The 25,315-nt window shown below is 31.6% G+C and overlaps 1 protein-coding gene across 4 annotated transcripts in view; it reads left to right on the top strand.

The window, feature by feature from the left end:
- Positions 1–25,315, top strand: part of LOC121126107 (uncharacterized) — a 57,892-nt gene that overhangs the window by 7,371 nt on the left and 25,206 nt on the right. The window contains exon 1 of one of the 4 annotated variants that reach the window (XM_040721412.2): positions 16,277–16,375. The exons of 1 other annotated variant lie outside the window; for it this stretch is intronic. The gene's annotated coding sequence lies outside the window, so the exon portion shown is untranslated. Of the gene's footprint in view, positions 1–16,276; positions 16,376–16,704; positions 16,870–25,315 lie in introns of those variants that run through there. 2 more of the 4 variants (XM_071891824.1, XM_071891823.1) reach the window with 2 other exon arrangements.

A 25,315-nucleotide genomic window follows, 5' to 3' on the forward strand; every position in this document is an offset into this window, starting at 1 on the left:
TCGGCCCTTCGTGTAGCTTTAAGTAAATGAACGTACATATGGGTGCTAACGTCAATATCCTACAAATTTATATGGTACATTGTCGAGTAAATTGCAGTAATGCAGGTTGCATTACGGCTTTTGGTTATGGAAGAGGCTTCACAAGAGGATCAGTCATTGTTGATCTCTTTCTCTTATATTTTTATTCGATTAGTTACAAGAAAAGTAGGTTAATTAGAAAAAAAATTATTCTTTCCATAGTAAAATTTAGTTTTTTTTTTCTACAACACGTAAATAAACTTTTTTTTAATATATAATTTTTATATTTCATCTTATTTCGAGAAGTAAATCAGAATTTTAATTCAACATAATTAAAATATTATACAAGTAAAATATTCAAAACTTTGATACTTTACTGAAATATTTATAGACTTTAAAGTCAATCTAGTTTAAAAATATTCTTCCTTTGGGATTCGATGATGAATAAAATGCCGGGGATTCATTTGTTGCCGTGAATGGAATTTATTTAAAGAATAACAATAATTTAGGCTCTAGGTAATTAAGGTTTATCAAACAACTAATAATTTTTTGAAAAATATGCATAAATTTGTTCTATCAATTAAGTTTTAACATTATTTTAATTCAATAACAAATTTTCTCACCTTCGACTTTTAATACAACCATCACCAGTATTAAGTTGTTCATTAGAAGATAGGCCATAAGCTTTTGTTATTTTAAAAAAAACCCAATTTTTATACGTTCACTTGTACCTAAGGAACTGTGGAAGCTGTCAACTGTATATTCTAAATCATCTAAGGGAATGCTACGATCTAAAGTTAAAATAAATTCTGAGGCAATTGTAAACCAAAAAAATAAGGGCAAATATACACTTATATTTTCCAAGCATTGAAAATGAAATAGTAACTAAGATTGTTTAACAATAAACAAAGCCAGTTAAACATTTAATGCATTCCCATAAAAATTTAAAACTTCGACAATCCCAGAAAGCGAATTATTGAGTTAAAAATATTGTTGTAAACACATTTAATAGTCGTGTTTAAGATCAACTTGTGCTTTATTCTATGACTATAGCCTTCACCTACGAATATTTTTGCTTTTAATAGAGTCAAAAATATAATTGGCTTTATATTTACTGCAAATACTGTCATCCTTTATAACTCTAGGAGCACCAAACAAGAACTATTATTCCTTATAAGATTTTAAACCCAGCTTGAGATATAAGTCTTTTGGTAGTTTTCCTTCTTTAAGCGGTTTTTTTGTTTTTTTTTTTGACCTTGTAATCCATTGTCTCATCTGCTGAGACTTAAAATTCGTGCGTAAAGACAAATTTGTTATGTTGACTTGTATTGTAAGAGCTTTGTATGACATTTAAAGCTCTATTTTGTACTTTTTTTATGTGAATTTTGCTAAAAAAAAAGTCTTGTTTTTCTCTTTTGACTCCTTCAAATACGTAGCTCCGAGGTTTGAGGTCTATACATATCCCACACCCCCATTTAAAAGCTTTTTGTCGCTGTTGTTAAAACATTCTAATCAAAGGCCCCAAATTCCTTCAAACATTTCCTATGGGTTTTCTTCATAGTTCCTACTGATTTGTATGATTTTACACTGGATGGTTGAAATTGTTATATCGAAGACGGTGCGTGAGTAAACCCGATTCATAAGTTTGTGGTTGCACTGCGTGATCAAACAGATCAAGGGGAAAAGGGGAAAATTCACATGTAAGTGTAAAAGTTACGTGATTTGAGGGGGCTCCTCATTCGATTGGGGAGTGTTTATAACGTTCGAAAAAATCATATCAATATCCTTTTGTGAAGGTAAAGAGGGTTGTTTGAAAGGTAATTTCACCATTATATATAAAAGAAAAAAATGAATAGGAACTATTATTATTATTTTTATTTTTTTTGCATGCAATACATTAGTAGTTAAAACATTCCTTCTTCTTGTATATAACTTTATATACAGAGTACTTCAGGTGAAACTGGACCATCTTTACTTACATCCTGAACAATTTGGAAAGCCCGGGTTATTTCAATTTTAAAATGAGAGGTTGAGTGTTAACTTTAAGCTAGTTACGCAACTTTTAATTTAATACAAGTGTTTAGGATGGAGGAGACCCGAAGGAACACCATCATCGAATTAAATTGCACAAGACTTTGCCGAACGTACATCAAGAAGAACCTTGGATTATCCAAAGAGCCAGTATACGACGTCTACAGCCACTGGAAGACTTAAAGGGTTAATAAGAGAAAAGTCCTGGAGTGATAAAAACGCAATCCCAGATTGTTCGTAGAGCTGAAATGGTTCGTGAATGCATATCCTGAGACTCTGATTAGTGCGTTTGCCACGAAGGCTTAAAGGTAAGCCACGTGGGACTTCTTGACGATTTTGTTTCAAGGCTTGATCTCCAAAACTGGTTGATTTGTTGATGATCTCATCAACTTCCTATGAAAAATCCACAAAATTGAATTAATCATTTGAAAAGTTATACTTGTCGTCTACTCTGCACTTTCAAATAAGTCCATGATTCCTACAGTCCTCAATAATTTCGTAAGAAAATAACTTCATATTTTGGAGAAGTTTGAGGGGAAAGGGATCCCTTGTTTTGTCTATGGATTGACTCAAGAATCAATCTGCTCCATAGTCCTCCCTCCTGCTTAGGGTCAGAGGTTTTAGCTTGTTTTTATCAGAATTTTTTTGATGTGAACTGTATGATACTATGGATGTGAAGAATTAGTCCAGAACTTCCGTTTGATTTTAGCCCTTTTTTCTGTTTATTTTTGTATTGAAGGTTGCACGAAAATCAAATCGTCGTTAAATCGAGGAACTATTTGTTGTTATCCATTTAGGGGTCAAATTTCTACCCTATCCTGATTTTTAAGCTGTATAAATATGATTTATGCAACTTAACATAAATTTCATTTGACGTTATTGTGCCGATGTTCACAATTTTAATACACAACCGACGTCAGTCATCAACAATTTATGAATAGATTCTGTTTAAACCGAATATTAAATAAGAGAGATTTAAAATTTAAGAGGAAGTTCACTCCTACGGCGTTATATAAAAATAACAACAGCTCAAATTCACTCCTCAGTTTTCCACATCCAAAAAAACCGGCCAAATTAAAAAATGCATCCGATTCTCATCACCGCAAATGAAAATAATATTATACACTGGGATATTTAAAAAAATCGAACTTAACATTTGGTAACCTGTACAATTTCAAGAATGTTTTGAAGGAGAGCAGCGTATGGTTTATGAAGTTTCAATGGATCAGCTACAATCAGGATCCACCAGAGAGAAGGGTGAGAGGGAAATAAACAATTTTGTCAAGAATAACTTTGATGTCGATCCTCAATTCTACTCTGAGTCCAACAAGGATTTACAATTATAACTCTGCAACGAAAGTTTAAATCAGGTTTTGAATGTAACTCAATGTGGTGGGAGAAGAAGTTCACTACTCAGGAGTTAAATATAATGAAAAAATTTCAAATTACCAATTTCAAAAAAAAATGGGCCCGGTAAAAAATTCTAAGGTTTTGCATCACTACCCCAGCTCTCTCTAGAAGAGGAAAATAATTAAATTGTTATAGTATTCGCTGAATTATTAACCTTTAAAAATGTCTGAAAACTTTTCAGGACTCGGTATGTATTTCTTATCAATGACTGTGCCAATACTGAGAGAGGACAAGATACACATTCACACTTTTAATACAATTATATAGCAATATTAATCTACAAAATAATATTTCGTATACAACAAAAAATAGTAACAACATAAGTAAGTTTAAGGCCTATAAAGAGAGTATATAAAGGGTTTTTCAATAGGGACGCTCACATTTTACGTTGATAGGTTTAGAAAACGACGTCATATTTGTTATTGTTTCTTTGACAGCTGTGTTCAGAAATAATTGTAGTTTTTATCATGGAGTAGTACACACTCGAGCAACGCTTGCAAATTATTAAAATTTATTACAAAAGTGGTGAGTCTTTGATCCAAACTTTAAGAGCGTTAACGCCAATTTATGGTCAACGTAATCGACCTGCAAAATCAACAATTCAACGTTTGGTGAAAACATTTGAGGCCACATACACGCTACTTATTGTTCCTGTGCCAGTGAGACAAAGAAATACACGAAGTGTAAAAAATATTGCTACCGCAAGCGCATCAATTCAAGATGACCCAAATTTGTCTCTTATGCGCCGTTCTTAATCGTTGGGCATCTCGGTGAAATCGTTGTGGCGAATTTTGCGAAAACATCTTGGCTTACCCCTGTATAAGATCAAGTTGACACAAGAACTGAAGCCGCTAGACCACTTCAAACGTCGGGAATTCGTAAAATGGGCTGAAGGAAAATTCGAAAATGATCCTGATTTTCAACGTAAAATCATCTTCAGCGATGAGGCACATTTTTGGCTCAATGGCTTTGTTAACAAGCAAAATATGCGCTATTGGGCCGGAAACCCCCCACACCTGATTCATGAGGGGCCATTCCATCCCCAAAAAATTACTGTTTGGTGTGGATTGCATGCTGGTGGTGTCATTGGGCCGTACTTTTTCGTAGACGATGACACGTTACTGTGAATGGAAATCGTTACTGCGCCATGATAACCGATTTTTTTTTTTGCCCTGAATTGGAAGATATGGTCTTGGACGATACGTGGTTTCAACAAGACGGTGCCACTTCACACACAGCAAATGTTACAATCGATTTATTGAAGAGTAAGTTTGGTGAGCGTCTTATCTCCAGAAATGGACCAGCAGTCAATTGGCCGCCTTGCTTGTGCAATTTAACGCCTCTAGACTATTTTCTTTGTGGTTATATGAAAGCCCTGGTCTTCACCAATAATCCGTTGACGTTAGAAGAGCTCAGAACAAATATTCAACGCGAAATTGCTGCAGATTCAGACAATTTATACGGAAAAGTAGTCGAAAATTGGGTTCAACGATTGGACTTTGTAAAACGTTCACGTGGTGGTCATTCAAACAAGATTTAGAAAGTAAAATACTCTTTACCAACATATTATTAATAACTATTTGATCAAAGTCTAACTCAAGTGGCATTAAGTAGTACATATAATTTATTCACTGTCGAAAATGTCATATCGAAATTTGCAGAGAAAATTATAAAAAACTGTTTTGCAGTTTTTTTGCAAAAAAGTAGTCAATAGCATTTATTGACGTTCTAAAGAGGAACACAAACATGGCAAAAAAAAATCATAATAGCAACAACAAAAAAGTTATGGAGAATAATGCCGTCGAAAAAATAACCCTCGACAACTGGTTCATTTTTGAAAATATTTCAAAAATTGTCCTGTAAATTGTTCTGGAAATGGAAAATTACTATAGAATTAGGTTAAGGTCTAGAAAATGATGTCCAAAATAAATAGTTTTCTGGTTAAACATGAATTTTTCTTTCAGATTTGTAGGCAAATGAATCTTCAAATTTCTACAAAATGTATTCCATTGGAAATTCATTTTTTTTTTTTTTTTTTGCACCTGAAAAAAACGAAACTGCAATTTCAACCGATTTCTTTTGGCCCATAATTGTTTTGATTTTCAATAAATTTAGAAAATGTCATTATTCATATAATTGTTCCTGCAATCTACTGACTCTATGGTCACTCAGCTCACCTTTTTCGCACAAAATCCGATCATTTTGGGGGTTAAAAGCCTGTTCCACAGTGAAAATCTTCTCATCACTTAATACAATGCTGGGAGCCGTCCCAGTCCTCAGCTTCTGAAACATGACATTGTTTTTCACAAGTCTTTTAGCCTTGACTTTGCTTGACATATGTTGTAGCCTCTTCCATTTTTAGGGATACATCCCAAGGTCATCTAAGATAAGGCCTCTCATTGTTGTTGCACTCATGTTAAAGTTATTGCCCATCTTGGTGAGGTTCTTCTCTTGACTGCCTTGACAACTCCGAGCGTCCTTTTTGAACTTGGTCTAATCTTGATAGATTAAGTATCCTCGGACAACTCAATACTTCTCTTGATGAGTATACAGTTGACCTCTAGGCTCTTCAGGTTCTTCAAAATGGCTGGTCGATATTTACCCTTCAGATACTCCTGATAACCTCTCTCTTGGCTTCCATTGAGGTTTAAAAAAACTGTTATTTCATTCAAAATTATTTGTCTTGATCTAGTTTTGACGCAACTAGACATTAACTATAATATATCGCAACCTCTTAAGTGATTATATTATATTATGTTAATTTTATCAGTTCTTTCCGTGGACCTTGAATAAAGATAATCATACAACTGTTACTATGAGAAGGATGGTTTTGAAAAGTCCCGGACCTCAATGTGAAAATAGCAGCACACATGAATAAAAGTTTGTCACATTTATATAACATCTGTTGAGAGTTATTCACCAAAGTTTCAGCCATTTTGGACTCGCAGTTGTTATGAAACTGGTCGTTTATGTGAGATGGTGTGAGCATTTTTATGAAAATTGACAAAATCGAGTATGAAGCTGTCAGTAAATATTTGTTTTTGAAAGTGTAACCTTTAAATATATTTAAAAATAGAAGAGATATAAAAGCTTGTTGTGTTAAAATTTGACGCACCTAAGTCAACAAAACTTGGAGTAATTGAGCCAAAAACAAGAACTGTCAGAACAATTATTTTGCAGAGAAAACCCCGGAGTACTATTTTTATGGGTTACAAAGATTGGAGCATCGCTGGGAAAAGTGGGTCGAGTAATAAGGAGACTATGTTGAAAAATAAAAATATATTTTATCTTTGTTAGGTCGGAAACTTTTCAGACCACCTTCGTAGAACTTTATTTAATTTTTCGATTTGGTAGAAGAACAAATATGTCGTTTATTAATAATATTCAGTTTTATGTTGTTTGTTATATAATTAGCAGGAATTAGTTATTAATTAACCACCATATTTTTTTACATGTGAATTAGACAGTTTAAATTAAATTCATGTTTTTACAGAATTCAAAATCTTTAAATTATAGAATTTATTTCAAATTTTTTTAAAATATATATCCTAATACTGAAAATATCACTTTGAAGTCGAGTAAAAAAAATGGACTCAAATGGACTCAATGAGAAACATTTTTAAAGCGCCCCTATATGAGTAACACTCCTTCGTAAATAATATCATTGGGAACATTGTCTTTTGAAATCATTTCCTTGTACACAGCTTCCCACTAACATTTAAACTAAAAAAAACTAAAAATGTATAATGTATTTTGTGGTCAGCTATTAATTCATTCGTTTTAATCGATACAGTATGGCTATTTCAAAATTATTATTATTATTTTAATTGCGTGCTCTGACAACGCGTTTTTTTTTTAGTTTGAATATCCGTGATCCTTGGAATCCTAGAGAAAGAAATAGATAGAGAGGCTCTAACTTGGGTTATAAGCTAAATCTAAATTTTAGCTGTTAAAGATAAGACAGTATTAATCAATTAATCACCACAATATTTTTTACCTTTTGGGATATTGTTTTGGCCAATCATTGTATTAATTCAATCAACTCAGCTGATGTAAAATCAAATATTAAATTGTCCAAACTTGTTTTTCCAACCAAAGACGTCACTACTAGTGTTGATTCCGAAAATTATCGATTAATTAATTCGCAGGAATTTTGAGAAGCTTTTTTTATCGATTCCCAATAATCATTCGGCAATTCCTGGGGAATTTATCAACTCTAGTATTTATCTTTTGTATTTGAGTTAACCTGAATCTGTTGTAATAACTAATAAGTTTCTGCAAGTTGATTTTAGCCTTATGTAGTAGATAGTTGTAAGATGTAAACTCAATAATTTTAATCTTGCTTTGATTATTTTTATCTCATTGGTGCTCAGTTCTAAACAAAACGTTGTGATATGTGTATTAGTCATTGTGGTAAAATTTGGGATAATTTGACCCAAAATAGAAAAACAAAACAGGGTAATTACAATTATTGAGGCAAAATTTTAATGGCTTAACCCTCAAATAAAACTGGACTTGGCAGCAAACATGTGAAGAGAAAACATGAAATCAACATAGATGAAGACAAAACATCTCAGAAGAAAACTTAGTTACTGAAAAATATTTCAATCAATTAAAAACCCTAAAAAAGATGAAAAAATTGCTAGGACGTCAAACTAATTTAGATGCTACCTAATTCTTTTTTCGAAAAAAATGCAAACTTTTTTGATGTTATGCTATGATTAGACGATGATTTAGCCAAGGATGTCCAAACATATCAAATAAAGATTAGGGAATTCTCAAATAAAAGCTGTATTCAAAGTAAATATATATTTATTTTGATGAATAAAGTAGTTAAAACGTTATGGCTTTGTATAACCCAACAAGGAATTTGAATGAAGCTAAAGTCATTGTATATTTAAAAGAGGCACTCTTAAATATTCCACCAACTTCTACCGATCCAGAAGACAGTTTTTCAAGTCTTGGAATTTTTCTACTAAGCGTTAAAATCAACGAGGTGATGATACTCCTCATGTTTACCTATTATTACGCACAAATATCGATTTAAAGGATCGAAAAAGCTGAAATATAACACTGATTTGTGTCGATAATTCTCTACCCATCATTCCCGGTATCTTTTTAAGCATTATTGATATTATCGATTCCAAGGAATCCGAATTAGATCTAAAATTCATCATCACTAGTCCCTATCTAATCTCTTTCTATAGCAGTTGATTTATTCTATCAAAACTAGTGACTACTTTATAATTTGGTGTTCTCTCGTCAGTAATAAAAATAATGATAAGTAGAATCAACGTAGCTCATGGACAACACGCTCGTGAGAAAAATTTTCTCTTGAACTCAATGTACATAGGTTCACACCATGGTCTTTCTTAGAAAAGGATATGGGCTTCACACAAGGTTCTTAGGTTAGATCGAGGAAATGTAATACTATAATGTTTACATATACTTAATCAGTGCGATACCATCTTAACAATTAAAGGAAAATTATTTTATTTTATTTTTAAACCTAATAATAATTACTATGAGAGTTTTGGAAAATAAAATACACGATTTGGATTGTAACTATAAAAAGTATAGAACTCGTCCCAGGTTATATTTTATACAACTCTGGTAATGTTCATGTTCCAGGGAATAAAAGTGAATATAGCATGTTGAGTTATTTATAAATAAGTTTTTTTTTTTTTTAAACTTGCTATTCATTGTATATACAAGCGAAAAATAATCCCCTTTTTAAATCCAGTATTTGTTACAGTTCCATCACAATCCACTACTATAAGTCTTTTGTATTGATACCAAATTCCTTTTGTAGAAAATTAAGAATAAAAGAACTAATGTTCAATGCAAATTCAGAGACAGGAGTAACATTTCCAAGGTCGTGATGAATTGACTACCAGTAAGTTTCTACTATGTGTTTGGTGGGGTTGGCAGGGAATAATCTACTATGAGCTGTTCCCATATGTATAAACAATCAATTATAACCTCTACTCTGTAAACAACTAGACCATTTGAAGCTGGAAGCTCCAGGAACTCGTATGGGAAGTTACTATGCGTCTACCCTGCAGTCCAGACCTGGCATCAAGTGACTACCACCTGTTCCTGTCGGCCAACACACATAAGTATACAAATTTCTCCTCAATTTAGGGCTGTGAAAATTGGGTGTCCTAGTTTTTTCCCTATAGAGCAATTTCTTCTAAGAGAAGGGCATGATGATATTGAACTATCGTTGGCGGCAACAAGTTATCAAACAGAACAGGGTATACTTGGTTTAAATCGTTAAATTGTTATACTTCTTATAAGGGATTGATCTAAAGTGAAAAATACGAAATTACTTTTTCCCCAACCCAATATATGATATTTGTAGATCGTGCGCATTATGTACTTCCTTTTTGAACATTTTTTATTTTATTTACCAAAACTGTTAAGACCAAGAGTAAAACTGGTGATTTGTTAGTGCAAGTCCTTGTTTGGCAAGAAGTGGAATTGAGTATCTAAATTGGAGTAATTCCTACTGAACACAGAGCAGGGTTTATACTTATTTACGTCATCTTATAGCTGAGCACGTCATGCCAGCTGTCCTGCACCCCTTCCAAACGAACTTCAAATTGTCAGGTTGACAAAGTTAACTTTCGAGGTGTTGTTTTTTAACAAAATATCTTGTTAGAATACATGTTATGTTAAAAGAAAATGAACTAGAGTTCGTACATGAAATAAGAGTTATTTACTTTCAAAATTAAAGACGGTGTAGTCGCAGTTTTTGAAGGCAATTTTAATGGTCTATTTATAGACGTTCGAACAAACTTTCTCTGCAAATAAACTATTTAACACAAATGAAATATTAAATTACAATCTAACAATTCATCAAATCAAGTTTGTAATATATTGTTTATTTGCTTCCTATAAAAAATAAAAATATTGCAGAATTTTCTTTTTTCTGCTTGTAGCTTATAGTTTAAGTCAGTTATATCAATATTTGCTTTGTTTAATTAAGTGCATTTTTAGAGTTTTAGCTTTCCGATGCAAAAGATTTTACAGAAACACATTATCCGATATTTATAATCACGCATCCTCTTGTTCGATTTTTGTATTTATTTTATGATAATTGAAATAGTAATATTAAGTCGATTTTTATCATTTTCATTCATATATTATCATAGTTGAAATATAATGATCGCCACCTATAAATAATAGGGAACTAACTTTACAAGGAGAAGAATATATTATTGCATGAGGAGGAGAGACATCTCAACTTTTTAGTGATACTCGGTCAATTAGGACTTTGATGTATCATTAAAGTAAATTGAGGGGCTCATTAAGTGGAAGAATTTGTGAGCTTGTCTCTTATAAAGTATTACATGAGAAGAAGACTCAGAGTCGATCCGTGGATTGAGGTAATCCCACGTGGAAACTTATTCGAGCAATTGTGATCGATTGAGTCGATTCCCATACACCTAATCCAACAATATATTCTATGTTTATCGAAGCGTTTCTTCGTTACACTTAGCAAAGTTATTTGCTTATGATTAGAATATTGCGATAATTCAATTTTAAGTATTGGATGTCATTGCCTCTAATTTGGAAATAAAAATAGAATGTATGACGTGCCCGGAGAACTTATACAATATTCTCTATTTGGCAGTATACACTCAGACTACAATGGATTTGACGACTACATTTGCCATTATTTATATATTTTATTTAAATAATCGAAAGAACCTATCGTTTTCAGTGAATTTGAAGGCGTAGTTTGCAAATTGCTCAAGGTATATGGTCGGATCCTAGAATTGCACTTCTTTCTCGGAAATTAGCCATCCGATCTATTCCTCCTCTATCAGAAGTAAATCTAATAGCACGTACGGCTCCAACTAATTTGGATCCTGGTGTTCAAACGTGTGGTTTCCCTACTGTTTGGCGATTTAATTTAATTTCATAGATCTGTATTTTGTACCGATCCAAGTAGATTAAAGTGAGGATGCTAAAGGGAAACACACTTTTATACAGTATTTGAATACTCCGTATTCTATATAATCACCCAACTTCTTTATCAGATGTATTAATTGTGTGGATGGTAAAGCCAGACATAAAGTAGTAATTAGATCGAACTCTCATTGAATCTACTATGCTCTAATGACAGTAAAGAACGCGTTACCTCGCTAACAAACAAATATACAGTGGATTTTGCTTAATAAGAATTAGCTATTTTTAAGCTGTGAACACTTCTCAATAAGGTTGTGCCTTTATGGGTTTAGCGGTTGAATCAGTTCAGGTTCTTGAACCGGAATTGACAAAGTCAACCCGAGACCACAATATATTGCTTCTCAGTCTCAGCTTTTGTGCTTCTGTTCATATATAGAATATACAAAGAAAGTACAATATATATTTGAAAAAATAAATTAAATATAATCAATAAGTCATTTTTTTAAGTTTTTTTGTTTTTTTTTTTTTGACAATTGCAGTGGTTTACAATGATTATTTTACGTCGTGAGGGTGATACAGTTGTATCTGAGTTCCAAATTGAAGGGCTTCTTATGGATCTAGAAAAGGAGGTTTAGGGACCAGACGGGAAAATAAAAGAGGAAAGGGGTGAGGTAGATTATGGATCCAGGTCCGCTACTAAGCTTGTAAGGGGCCTATATTATGATAACTATAATATTTCTTAAGCCAGGGCTTCCCAAGGCCTCCTACAATTTTTAGCTAAGGCCCCCTTTATACGAAACATGTGTACTATGTATGTGTAGACTGAAAACAATCCTCAATTCCCCATCCTTCTGCCCCCCTCTCTCTAGCCTCCCTCATCGACCCACTTTGTAAGCCAGAGTCTTAAGGAACCTTAGTTTTCAGGGACGTTCCAGCAACTTGGGGCACTACACCCTCTGCGTATAAGGAACCTGCGACCATGTATGTATCTAATATAACTTCCTGGGCATTAATTTTCTTTTAAAGCCCCTTGTTTTAAGTGCATTTTACCAAACTGAGCCTGAATAAAAAAGAACTGAGGTCGATGTAGCTGAGACGAGACCGAACTGAAACCGTTTAAATGGAAGAACGAGATTGGGACCGATAGAACCACTGAACCTGAAGCGGGCATAACCTTACTTCTCAATAATTATTGGATAACAAAGCTCTAGTTAGGAGGAATTGGCTCAGAATTGGCTAACTAGCACCCATTTTGGGCCTTTTATTTTCATGTTTAATATTGTATAAAACACACGGCGTTACCTCGCTAACACAAAAATACCCTATGTATTTAGTTGTCGGTTGTCGATTCTTTTTTCTTCCTTGATACGTCATGGCTATTTCATAATGTATTCTTTTTGATAAATAAACAAAGTAATAAGTTATTCTATACTTACTCTCCATTTCCAAAAGAACAGGAATACAATTTCTTATTGATCCCTCATTGTTTATATAATATATTATCATGGGCGTCTCAAGCATAGGTTGAACGGTCCATGAATTTATATACTCCTATGAAGAAAGTTTGGTTATCATACACGATTACTAATGTATAACTCCACTTTTAATAAAATATCACATCGCAATATTATAATACAGTATCATATAAAATACTATGCAAATTGTAATAATATGTAATTCATTTTGAAAAATGATGAAGAAATAATAGGAGTATGTAAGAAATAAATAGCAGTTGGTATGATTGACTTATTTGGCTAACTACCAAATGATTTTGGGCCTCTTTTCTGTTTCTTTTCTGGGGAAAGATGGCATCATACAATAAAGGTAACAACGTGAGTAAAGCATGGATATTTCCCTTCCAATGGTATTTGCTCATAGATAAAATAATTTTATTACCAAGGTATGTTAAGAAAACCTGTTTCAAGGGAACAATTTTTTAAAAAGTATTACACCTTCCTTATCAAACGGTGTAGTGTAATCTTGGATTTTATACGACTATATCGATAGACTTATTACTCCACACATAGATACCTTTACACTATCTCGCAACCTTTCATCCGAAGAGAAACAGAAACAAAAAGTTTCCCGCTCCCCATTTTTTGTTGAGAGGAAGGAGCAGCTCAATGCAGATGCTTACATCGAACTTTTAGATAAGAAAGTGCTACCTTGGACTAGAGAAAAGTTCAGGGACAACTTTGTTTTCAGTCAAGACGGACCTCCACGTCATTGCGCCCCTAAGACCCATCCCTTCATAAGAGACAACTTTCTGGACTTTTGGGACCTTAACATGTGGCTGCCCTCATCTCCAGACACAAACCCCTTGGACTACTCTATCTAGGCGTATCTGAAGGAAAATGTACTACTCCTCACAGTAGAGTCCAGTCTCTATAGGCTTCCATTAAGAAGAACTGGACCAAGTTCGAGTCTGACTACATAGTCTAGGTCTGCAAGGGGTTTAGGCCTTGTATTGAGGTAATTATTAGAGATTAGGGCTCGCATAATGAATAAAAGTTGTGTCGAGCACTATTTTCAGATGATTTTGTTAATTAAATACCACAACAAAACCTCTCATTACAATTTTACGATTGAAAAAAATAACATTTGTACCACTAGGTTATATCAACCCTGTAGATAGCCAATTATTCCCAACTATAGAATTCGTATTTGATAAATTGTTACCAGCTTAACAAGAAATCATTTAACTTCAACTAATCAACGTTTAATTGGAGCGAGATTGCTTAATGAACAATGCATTCGGAATAAATTTTACTCTAAGACATTTATGAATATTGACTTCAAAGACAATTCCTAGGTCACAATGTAATATCTCCTTAAAAGGACTATTTGATGTACCTACAAGAATAGCTGCTAGGGCTCTCTTTATTCCCTCAATACCCAACAAAACGTCAAATTTTAAACACAAATAGAAAGTCACATTTCTGTTAAAAGATTCTAAGTTGCATAATTTTCTAATATAGACTAATTTCCATGTAAAAACACAGAATTTTTGATTTTTTTACAAAAAAAATATGGTCATTTTAAGCTCATTTTCAGTCTAATTTCTTGAAAAAAGCTTCAAATTGAGTTTATAAACTTTGCACTGAGCTTGGATCTATCACATTTTAGAAATTTTCCAGCTATAATTATAGTTTGAAATCCTATTGAGTTTTGCTGCGATACTAGCACCCTACATCAGCATTAAAAAGTCATTATACATCATTAGTACTGCTCCGTCCTATGGGTTAAAAAAATATTTTTTTAAAAATACAAAGTAATTTTTTATTTGTGAGTTAACACTGTGTTCAATGGTGGATGGCATCCACGTTGTTACCTTCATTGTGTCACACAACCTTTCCAATAAAAAGAAACAGAACCAAGATCCAAATTAGTTAGTAGTAGGCCAATTTGTCCCAACTATAGAATTATTATTCAATAATTATTCAAAGCTTAAAATGAGCTAATTTATATCCAACCTATCAACGGACAGACATTGATGATGAGAAAAAAAAAACAGCTGACAACAAAAAGCTCCTTATATTTTTGTGTTAGTGATAGTGTTGGATCGGTCCTTGGACTGCTTTCCAATCATTCTTCCCCATCCCCCTTTTCAGTCTTTCTTATTATCAGTCCGATCTTTTTACCATGTATTGGTAATCCACCTAGTGTTAGATCGGTCTAAAAAAACCAAAAGAACCGCAGTCCACTCAATACAGTCCTAATAAAATTATTAAGTCCTAGGGCCGGTTCTTAACAGTCTTTTATGGAAACTAAAACAGCTGAAATTATTACGTAGTTACTTCTTGGTAGTAACTTTGTCATTTGAGTCACTGAAGGTTCATCATAATTCCTCTTTCAAAAAGAAAAGATACCTGAAGTTAGAAGTAGGAGGTGTTTGACTAGAACGTATGATTATACGTTCTAGTTATCATTCGTCCTTTTCTTAATTCTTAAAGCTAGGAGTGAAGAAAATAAAAAGATAGCTACGACTGTATGACTGAAAGACCGATGTATCGGTCCTTAGGACTGGTATATGGTAACAAAGACCGGACTGATAAAAAAATACTGAAAGAGGGGAGGGGGGAGAATGATAAAGGAATCAGTCATATGACCGATTCAACACTAGTACATCGTATCTTTTTTATTTTCTTCACTCCTAGCTAAGATTGAAGACTATAACAACAACAAAGACAATCATGAATGAGAGCTGGAACATATCATAATACGTTCTAGTCAAACACCTCCTACTTTTAACTTCAAGTATCTTTTCTCATTGAAAGAGGTTATTATCATAAAACTAAAGGGACTCACACAATGTAGTTAGTAGTAACTACATAATTTTAGCTGTTTTAGTATCCATAAAAGACTAATGAGGACCGGTACTAGAACTGACAAATTTTATTAGACCGGACTGATAGATCTGCAGTCCTTTAAGTTTCATTAGACTGGCCCAATCCTAGTTAGCGAGCACCTTGCTAACTTTATTGTATCTGTAGAACCTTTTATACAAAAATATATCAAAAAAGACCCAAAACCTCTTGGTGGTTAGTCCATTTTTCATAACTATGGAATTATTATTCAATAATTGTACACAACTCAATAATAACTCATTCTAATTCAATCAATATTCGTTCAGAACATGGATTAGGAGAAAATAAACAGAACAGGTGACTACAAAATACTCAGTATATTTTTGTGTTAGCGAGATAACATAGATCATCATCCCCTACCTGGTCTTTCAGAATCGTTCATTTGTTAGTAAATAATTAATTTTAATGTTATATGTGATTCGAAAAAATAACTAAAAATAAAAAATCACAGGAATCAAACGCTAAATATTTCGCGACTCAAGGCCGCTCTGGGTTAGCTTCTTGCCTTTCTCCTTCGCATGCCGGCTATGTTTACAATATTTTTTGCACAGTTACACATGTACGAAGTATATTCCTTCAGTCTGAAGAGAAGTTCCGTTGAATTTTGTGGCTATTTATATTTATAGAATAAGGTAAGATATTTTGAACTATCATGTGAATTTACCCCCCTTTATGCATAAATTATCCCTAAAGTTACTTGGATAGTTTTGATTCAATAATGAAAATATTATAGTGATTGAATTCTAATACTATCTAGAGTAGCACAGTCCCCAATCCACGCAGCCTGTTGTGGTAAAATGTATAATTTTTGTTGAGATATTCCGGTTGGTAAAGGCGTATATACTTTGAACAAACATGAGGTTATAAAGTTTGTAGTAGTTGTAATTTATTTAGACATCACGTGGTATTTTAAGCAACTCTTCCAACTTCCACCGAAAATTGTTTTTGATAAAAAAATAACAGAGTCACGGAATATTTACAACTCGAAATCAAAGTAAATATATTTTGAAGAGTTTTATATCGTAAATGTTCAAAAAATTGTTGAATTAATTATTTAAACTGATTAATTTGCTATTCAAAAATAAAGTATCAACTACAGCTCGTTTTTGTATAAGATTATTATATAGTAAGTTTCATTCAAATAATTAATTAATCTGACATTTTATTCCTCGATTGACCTTTCGATAGTAATGTTATTATAAAATTGGTAGAGCTCAGATTTTTTGCACTCGGAGTGGAATGGATTTGAATTGCATATTTCAAATAATTGAATTACGAGCCAGGAACACATAAAATATTCGAAACAAGAATAATTAATTCTTAGGTTTGCAACGTTTAGTCCAATAGTTTTTTGGGGATCTATTATTTTAGGGAATTTAAATTAAATTTCTTGAGTCTGTTGCTATAGTTTCTAGAGGTTGGGTTTATAATATTCAGAGATCTCGGCTCTGAATCCAGCTATATGAAAATTTGTAACTCCAAGTCATAGATAATCACACATATTCTCTACGTTCCAAATCCATTCTACTCCGAGCGTAAATATGTACGTGTGACCCTACTGACTCCTGGCTCTCTCATCAACCATGGATATTATTCCATGGTAATTAAATGTAACTAAATACTAAAAATTAAATTATTTGGATCGTTTAAAGCACATGATTGATGACATGAGCCATCGACACAGTCTGTATGCATTTTTTATCCGTCCCAGTTCGGCAACTAACACATGAATACATAATCATCCTTATGGATTCATTGCATTATTATTCAAAGATCAATGTAGGATAATTAATTACATATTAATTGGAAAGGAATTTCTCATAAAAAAGTATATTTATTACCACAAAAGATTTTGTGATTGGACACGCAGCAACGTATTTTCTCCCCATAACTAATTAATTTGGCCTATAATTTGATAATTAATTCATCAGCAATGAATACCCATAGGAAGAGAAGGCGTGCGAGAAGAGATACGATATGGGGTATTCTTAGGTTTTTACTTCATTGATAGATATATTATTGTAAATAAGAGTAGATTGTAGTAACTTTATTAAATGTTAATAATTACAAAAGCGAAATTTTTATAAAGTTTGAAGAACATTATCAATATTTCTAATGAAACAAATCATCATTTTAATCCTCACTATTCAATTTTTGAAGCATTTTTCACACTTTAGTTCTCATTTTAATAGTAGTTATTCTTATATCTTTTTGAAAATTATCATTTCCTTCATAAACTAGTTTTTTTGCCAGCCATGCACTTGAAAATTTGACCTAAATGTAAAAAGATCAAAATGGTGTTCTTTATCACATTCAACATCAAGAATTTCTAGGAAGCATAGGTCTTCTGCTATTAGTTTTAAAATATTGTAATTAGTGAATATATTCCTTTGGATTTTTGTTGAAGATATAATATTTTTGAATATAGATCTGTTGTTTTTAATTTAAGAGAATATTGTATAACAAAACGTACACACTGAGAAAATTAAGCATTTCCCTAATTTTTGAAAAACTTTGATGTCCTGTAATAACTACGGCATTCTGAAATGAAATATTGATGGATTTTAATGCAGAAACTTATGAATAATCCTTTGACAAATGAGATATGTCATCAAAAATCTTACGTATTTACTATATAAATCACATAAATAAATACGAAAGGATATAGGTGTATTACACCCTTACTTACGATTGATAAATAAGAAAATAATTTTAAATGTTAATGTTTTATTAATATAATTTACAATTGTCACGGAACATAATCTATTGTTTAATGTCAATGAATAATAAAATAATTTTTCTTATATAGAGTTTTTTTTTCAAATTGTAAGCATTCAGAGTAATCCATAATTTATGTATTGAATATTGATGTGAAGATTCCAAATTCATACAAGAATGATATTGTAATATGATGATAAGTAATTTAGTAATTCAGAAAATAACTCCCGGCGGATGATGAATTAACCAACTTGTATGTTAAAAGACATCTGCATATGAATGACACTTCGATTAAATGAGATGATATCGAGCGAGTAAGGCACAAGAACCTTTTCTAAAGAGATGAAATTCCTGAACACCACGGGTATCCCAACGTCATAAAAATAATTCATTGGAACTATGAGGAGACTCGGATCAATATATCCGGATGTTTGGTGAAAAAGATCTATCCAAATTGTCTATGAAGTCATTAATTTGATGAATATATTACAATTCTGACTAAAGTTAATACCATATACTGTTTTTACAAAAAGGTTTATTCCTCCTTTACCCCATGAAGTAGTTTGAATATAGGAAGCTTTGTCTCATACTTCGATATTTTATTGCTTAAAGAGAATTGAGGAAATACGGAACAATTGTAATTTAAGAACTCACGCAACTTTGAAGATATTTTTTTTCTCAAAAAAAAAAATATATTAATAATGATTTTTTTAAATATGGCCATTTGTTAAAAACAACTTAAATGCCATTATACGTATTTAGAATATTCACTTAATATGACTTGAAATCCATACTTTTAAATCTCGGAATAAATATATATAATTAAAGGAACATTTCTTATTTTTCAAGGAATTATAGAATCAATTCTTATTTGTTTCCAAATTTTTATTTAAAATAACTCATAGATTAAGCTATAATCAATACTTTTGCAAAGAGTATTATTTAATTTTTTTTTTTTTTTGTATTTTAACCAATGAGGAAGAGTATCAGCTAATAATTAATATAAAATGTGTTTCACATTTTGTTGCAATTTTTTATTAGGATTGAATTTAAAAGAAGATTGCTTCTACCCAATCTCTAAGCCCATTTTAGAGGTTTTCGCAGTATTATATTAGGGGGAGGGGAGGAAGGGGTTAGTTTTTGGATTTTTTACATAAGAATAAAAATACACAAAAAAAAAATTTGTTTTTGAAAAATTAAAGTTTTTGGAAAAAAATTTCAAATATAAGTTGTTTATTTTTTAATTTTAAATATAAAATTTTGTAAAAAAAAATTCAAATATTTAATTTTTTTGGAGAAAAATTTCAAAAATCCATAGGTATTCATAGATAATATATATATATTTTTTTTAAATTGAAAAATTCAATTAAATTTCAAATATTTTACTTTCTAGTAAAAAGTAAACATTTCTTTATTTTGTGGGCTGGAGGGGTTACAACCCCTCCAACCGACTGGACGCCCCTTTATCTGAACAGCCATTTAGCATAGTTCATTAGCCAAACTATTAAAGGATTTATAATAAGGATTGCATTTTTAGTTAATCCTTTGTTAGATTTATATCAGGGATTGAAGGAGGTCATGCATAGGTCCTCTTATATTGATATATACTCTTAAAGTAAATTTTGAATGTAAAAGCCAGTACTACTCTTAAATATAAGTAATGTTGGTAAAAATATAATCTTAGACAAGCGCAATACTTTACAATACAAAGTTGTTGACATAGTTTGTTTGTTTTTTTCTTAAGGAGGGAACATCTAAGTATTAATTAATTACTAGTGCGTGAAGGACTAAGAGTACTTATAAGTCCTTGTGTAACTCGGTCATAATGGCGGCGATTGTTCCTAGCTTGGACTTAGGGAGGGGAAGTGTAAGAAAAAACCAGACACTTTGTCCGACTACTCGTTTGCAGGCTAGTCACCAATATAATATCCTCCAATATGGCTGAACATTGCTCTCTCTTCTTCTCGCCCACCCACAATTGCTGGGAATGGAGGGGGGAGGGGGCAGGGGCAAGAAAGAAGAATGTGATATGATAAATATGTTTTTGAGCACATATATATATGTTGGAATTGGCTTAATTAAATAAACACTTGAAAACAATACTGCTGTTAATAATTAAATAGCCCCAGCCAAAAATTATACATATACTATGTTGATTTTATCAATTGAGCTTGGTCATAATTACCAGATATTAATGTGTATATATTATTGTATGAGGGATAGTATTTTATGAATAAATAATCGGGTGCGGGGGGGGCGGAATTTTTAGATGAGTATTCTCTAAAGTTTCAGTCCTAAAATTAGTCGTTTTTTAATTACTTCAGTTTAACCCCTTGGTATAGGACCCAACTTAATCCTAAACGGCGGTACTGAGAATGCTCATCTCAGATCCTTCTCATATCTACACAATAGAGCTAAGGATCGATATTTCTACCTAATACATGGCTTGAGATTCCACCTCTGCTTCACTCCCAAAATTGGGCAAATATCAAGTTTCGAAGTCTTATAAGTAATACATGTTTTCTAAACGACACAAAATACTGGATGGAAACTTCAATACCCATAGTCTAGAAAAGAGTTATTAAACAAGTACACTATCTAAAAAAAAATCAAACAAAAAAAATTATGCATAAGCACAACATATGCTCAAAATATGCCCTTATTTTTTCTCTGCTAGCCTCGTAGTCTTCAGAAAAAGGCCATATATATATATATTTGCTACTTTTAAGGTTTAAAGTTGTTTTAAGGGCTCGGTGTTGAAGATTAGGATATATTATTTTAATATATTTTAAAACTGATGAATATGATTTGCTTATATCTAGAGTTATCTTTGTATAAAGTTAAAAATTGTTGCTTTTTATATAGAGGCTCATAGCTTCAAGACAAATAGGTTCAAAAAGTTTTAAAATCTTAACTTTAATTCTTTTTTAAAGAGCCTCCCTAAAATGCACTATATCGTTGTCAATTTGAGATCAGACCACGATAATATTTCAAGAATAAAACTCATTTTTGAATTGATCTCATACAAAAAGTCCAGACTCTATAAAGCTGTTTTTGTACCATTTTTTCTGTTGGACATTGATAACAATGTTTTCTTTTCCACCCTAAAGTTTTTTTTCACACTTTTGGCAGTGAAACTGGGGTCAAATTATGTCCCTTATCCTTCCTAGATACGAAGTTGTATTTGTGTTCCTTTCGTTTCACTCACAGCTGATTGCAGCGAGTCTAATAAAACGGCATGACATCAAAAGGTGATCCCTTCCTATCCATTCTTCAAATATTCAGGATTACCAAGTTAATTTTAAGCTTCAACAGGTCGTATTTTATACAAGTCTACTTATAGTAATAAAAGTGTAACTTTAGACGAGCGTGATACCTCTGTGTAGTTGCGACATAAACAGTGTTTTGAATTTAAAAAGAAGTTTTCATTATTTTTTCATTCTTGAAGAGGGAACATCCGAGTATAAAGTAATCACTTATGGCTAAAAGACGAAGAGTAACACTGGCGATTTGTTGTGGAGTTAAAAAATTCCAATGTAAATAATTCCTCTTTTACTTAAGAAAAATCGAATAAAATTAATTTTTTGTGAATAACTGTGATTTTTTAATTTTTTTGGAAAAAAATTACATTTTAGTAAGTGGTTATAGATATTTAAATTTTTTTCCAAAAAATTTAATATTTGAAATTTCATTTTTGACTTTTTCTGTAAACAGCTGTGAATTTTTAAGTTTCTATCAAAAAAAAAAAAAAAAATTCTGAATAGCTGGAAAAAAATAATTTTTTGTGAGTGTCAGGAATTTTTTAAATTCCTCTTTTACTTAAAAAAAATCGAATAAAATTAATTTTTTGTGAATAACTGTGATTTTTTACTTTTTTGGAAAAAAATTAATTTTTAGTGAGTGGTTATAGATATTTAAATTTTTTTCCAAAAAATTTAATATTTGAAATTTCATTTTTGACTTTTTCTGTAAACAGCTGTGAATTTTTAAGTTTCTATCCAAAAAAAAAAATACTGAATAGCTGAAAAAAAATTAATTTTTTTGTGAGTGTCAGGGATTTTTTAAATTTTTTACAAAAAAATTAAAATTTGGAATGTTTCTCCAAAAGATTTAACTTTTTGTTAAATCCTGTGGATTTTTCAATTTTTTTTTCAACAAATTTAATATTCAATTAAATCTTGATTAATACCCTTCGTAGATGATGATTTTTATGTATTTTTGTTTTAAAATAACTTTTATAATTTTCTAAAGCATAATTATGATTCAGTCCGAAATGTTGACTTCCATTAAAAATATATTAGATGGAATACATTGGTCAAAAGACGTGAACACAATAAACTGCACAAGAGATTAAAATAGTGCATATGCAAAATTTTAGACAAATCAGAATTAGAGATAAGAAAAAACATTCTTAAGAAAACTCTCCTTTTTAATTTCATTACCAGCCTCCTAAATGTTTCATACTCGCGGTTACAATCTTCATGATTAATCTGATAATGGATCCCATATTTGGAGGATTTTGTAAGAATTACGGCTCTGGAGGTACAATTATAGACCTCACAAGTTGGCAAGTTCAGTCTAGGACTATAGGATATAAAGGTATCGAGGTATGACTAAGGTTCCAATTCAAGAAATTACTTTCAGACTATGAGACTTAACTGGATCATACTTTTATTTTGAGGTAGTTAAAATCATCTGTGTATATACATACTTATAACTCACCATGGGTCTATTGAAGCATTAGTGTAGCAAATAAAACTATTAATAACATAGTTATATATATTTTTTTTTAACTTAGCCATGTTACTTAAAAGACATAATACTATACTCGTGTACTTTGAAATTAGGATTTAATTTGATAGATTAATTAGATTATATAATCTTGAACAAGGTTCATAATTTATTCGTCAAAAAATATAGGTTAAAGATTAAATATACAATAAAAGTTGATATGTATTTGTACCTATCAAAAACAAGGCAATACACATATCTTGGTTGAGTAATATTATGGCCAGTCTAAGAGATTCTTATCACCCCAGGTTCATTCAACTTTGTCAAAGTTATTAATAACCTAATTGCTCGTTGTTCGGACGGTATTAGAACGCTACTTTACAGTTTTAATTATTCAAACTATAAGAAATATATTTTCCGCAAGGTGGCGTGATAGTCTGTAGCTTTTTGTTTAAAATAATCAAACAAAAAAATGGTGCATACTGAGAAAAAATAACTCATATCCCTTTGTGTGAGTAACATAGACCAATACAAATAAAATACTTATAGAGATAACGTGAAGAATTATTTGATGCGTCAAAAAAAAAGAAACAATATTTGACCAAAACATTGGAATTGTAATAGTTAAGTATATTAAAAACATAGAGCGCACTTCTAACATTTTTATTTTAAATGTTTTTGTACTAATAATAATTTATTAGCAGAGTTATATGAATTTAGAGATGTTAATAAAGTATATTAATATTTTAATCCAATTTTTGAATTTAAATATAATTTTATTTAGCCTTTCAAAATATTTATGATGGATTTGGGTGATACTTCTGACCATAATTATATTTAATAATCAATAATGATTGATAATGAATATGATTCATGAATATTCTCCGAATTTTGGTCCCTTGAATCCTATTGCTTTCATATTTTCCTAATCGTCATATAATTTTATGCCTGCATAAAATTTTGAAATATATTTAATTATTGTGTATATAAAGGTTTGATTCAGGATATGAATCAAAAACATGATCATTAATAATTAAAGATCTAATTATTTTTCTTATAGACGAAGTTTTTACAACGACTATACTAAAACTATAAAATTGTTGGAGCTTAATTATAGCAAGAAATACAAGATTTCGATTTTTTTCCTTTTTTCTGTTATGCATACTACCAATTCACCATAAGAAGGAATAGATTTCTACTAAACCATTCCTAGGATTCCTTCAATATTCACATAAGGGGGGATGATTCATATATATATTAATGTTCAATAGGTGGATATGAAGCTACAACTAAGTAATCACAGCTTAAACACAATTATGTTAATACACTCTCAATCATAAAATATAATGAGGGGTCATTCATAATCCACGTGATTCTTATTTCACATCATTATATCCCCTCTCCCCTACCATATGTGGACCTATGTGGTGCTTTTCTTCACCCTCTCCCAAGAAGTTTTTTTGTTACTCACTCAATAAAAATCCTCTTGAGCAAGGAATACAGATGCTTAAAAACTTTTAAGTAAATATTATTTTGCCATTAATGAAATAATCAATTTACATACAAACATAAAATGTATAATAATGCTATCTAGCGGCGGCGTTATCCCCTTTTCGCCCCCCCCCCTCCCAAAAAAAAAAGTTTTTGAATGCACCCACCCCTCCCCTATTTATATGTCTGGTTTCTGTGCTATCACACATGGAATCCCAAAATGATAGAAGAGATCAGTCTGAAATTTACCAAGGAGACGCATAAAATGACCAAGCATGTTTTTATAATATTTTTGGGTCTCTGACGTCAATACAAGCCTGTTTATGACCGAAATAGAACTGCATTTTCCTCCTCTCTTTCTAGATCTCAATCTTCCCCATTCTCTTCTCTCTCTCTTTCTACATCCCTCTCTCTGTCTCTTCTACCTTCATTCTTTGTTTCTATTCCCCTTGCAAAGTAGGCACCTTTGCTAGTATATACAAACTAGGCACCTGTCCTAGTATATACAAAGAAAATACCTAATTATATAACGGTGTTGATAATTTTTACATGATGTTTACTATCAACGCCCCTGATGATAAGAAGGTCCCCTTGAGGAGCCTTTTTCAAAAACAAACTCAATTACCATCTGG

Source organism: Lepeophtheirus salmonis, chromosome 11 (genome assembly GCF_016086655.4).
Source record: "Lepeophtheirus salmonis chromosome 11, UVic_Lsal_1.4, whole genome shotgun sequence".
Taxonomy (NCBI): Eukaryota; Metazoa; Arthropoda; class Copepoda; order Siphonostomatoida; family Caligidae; genus Lepeophtheirus; species Lepeophtheirus salmonis.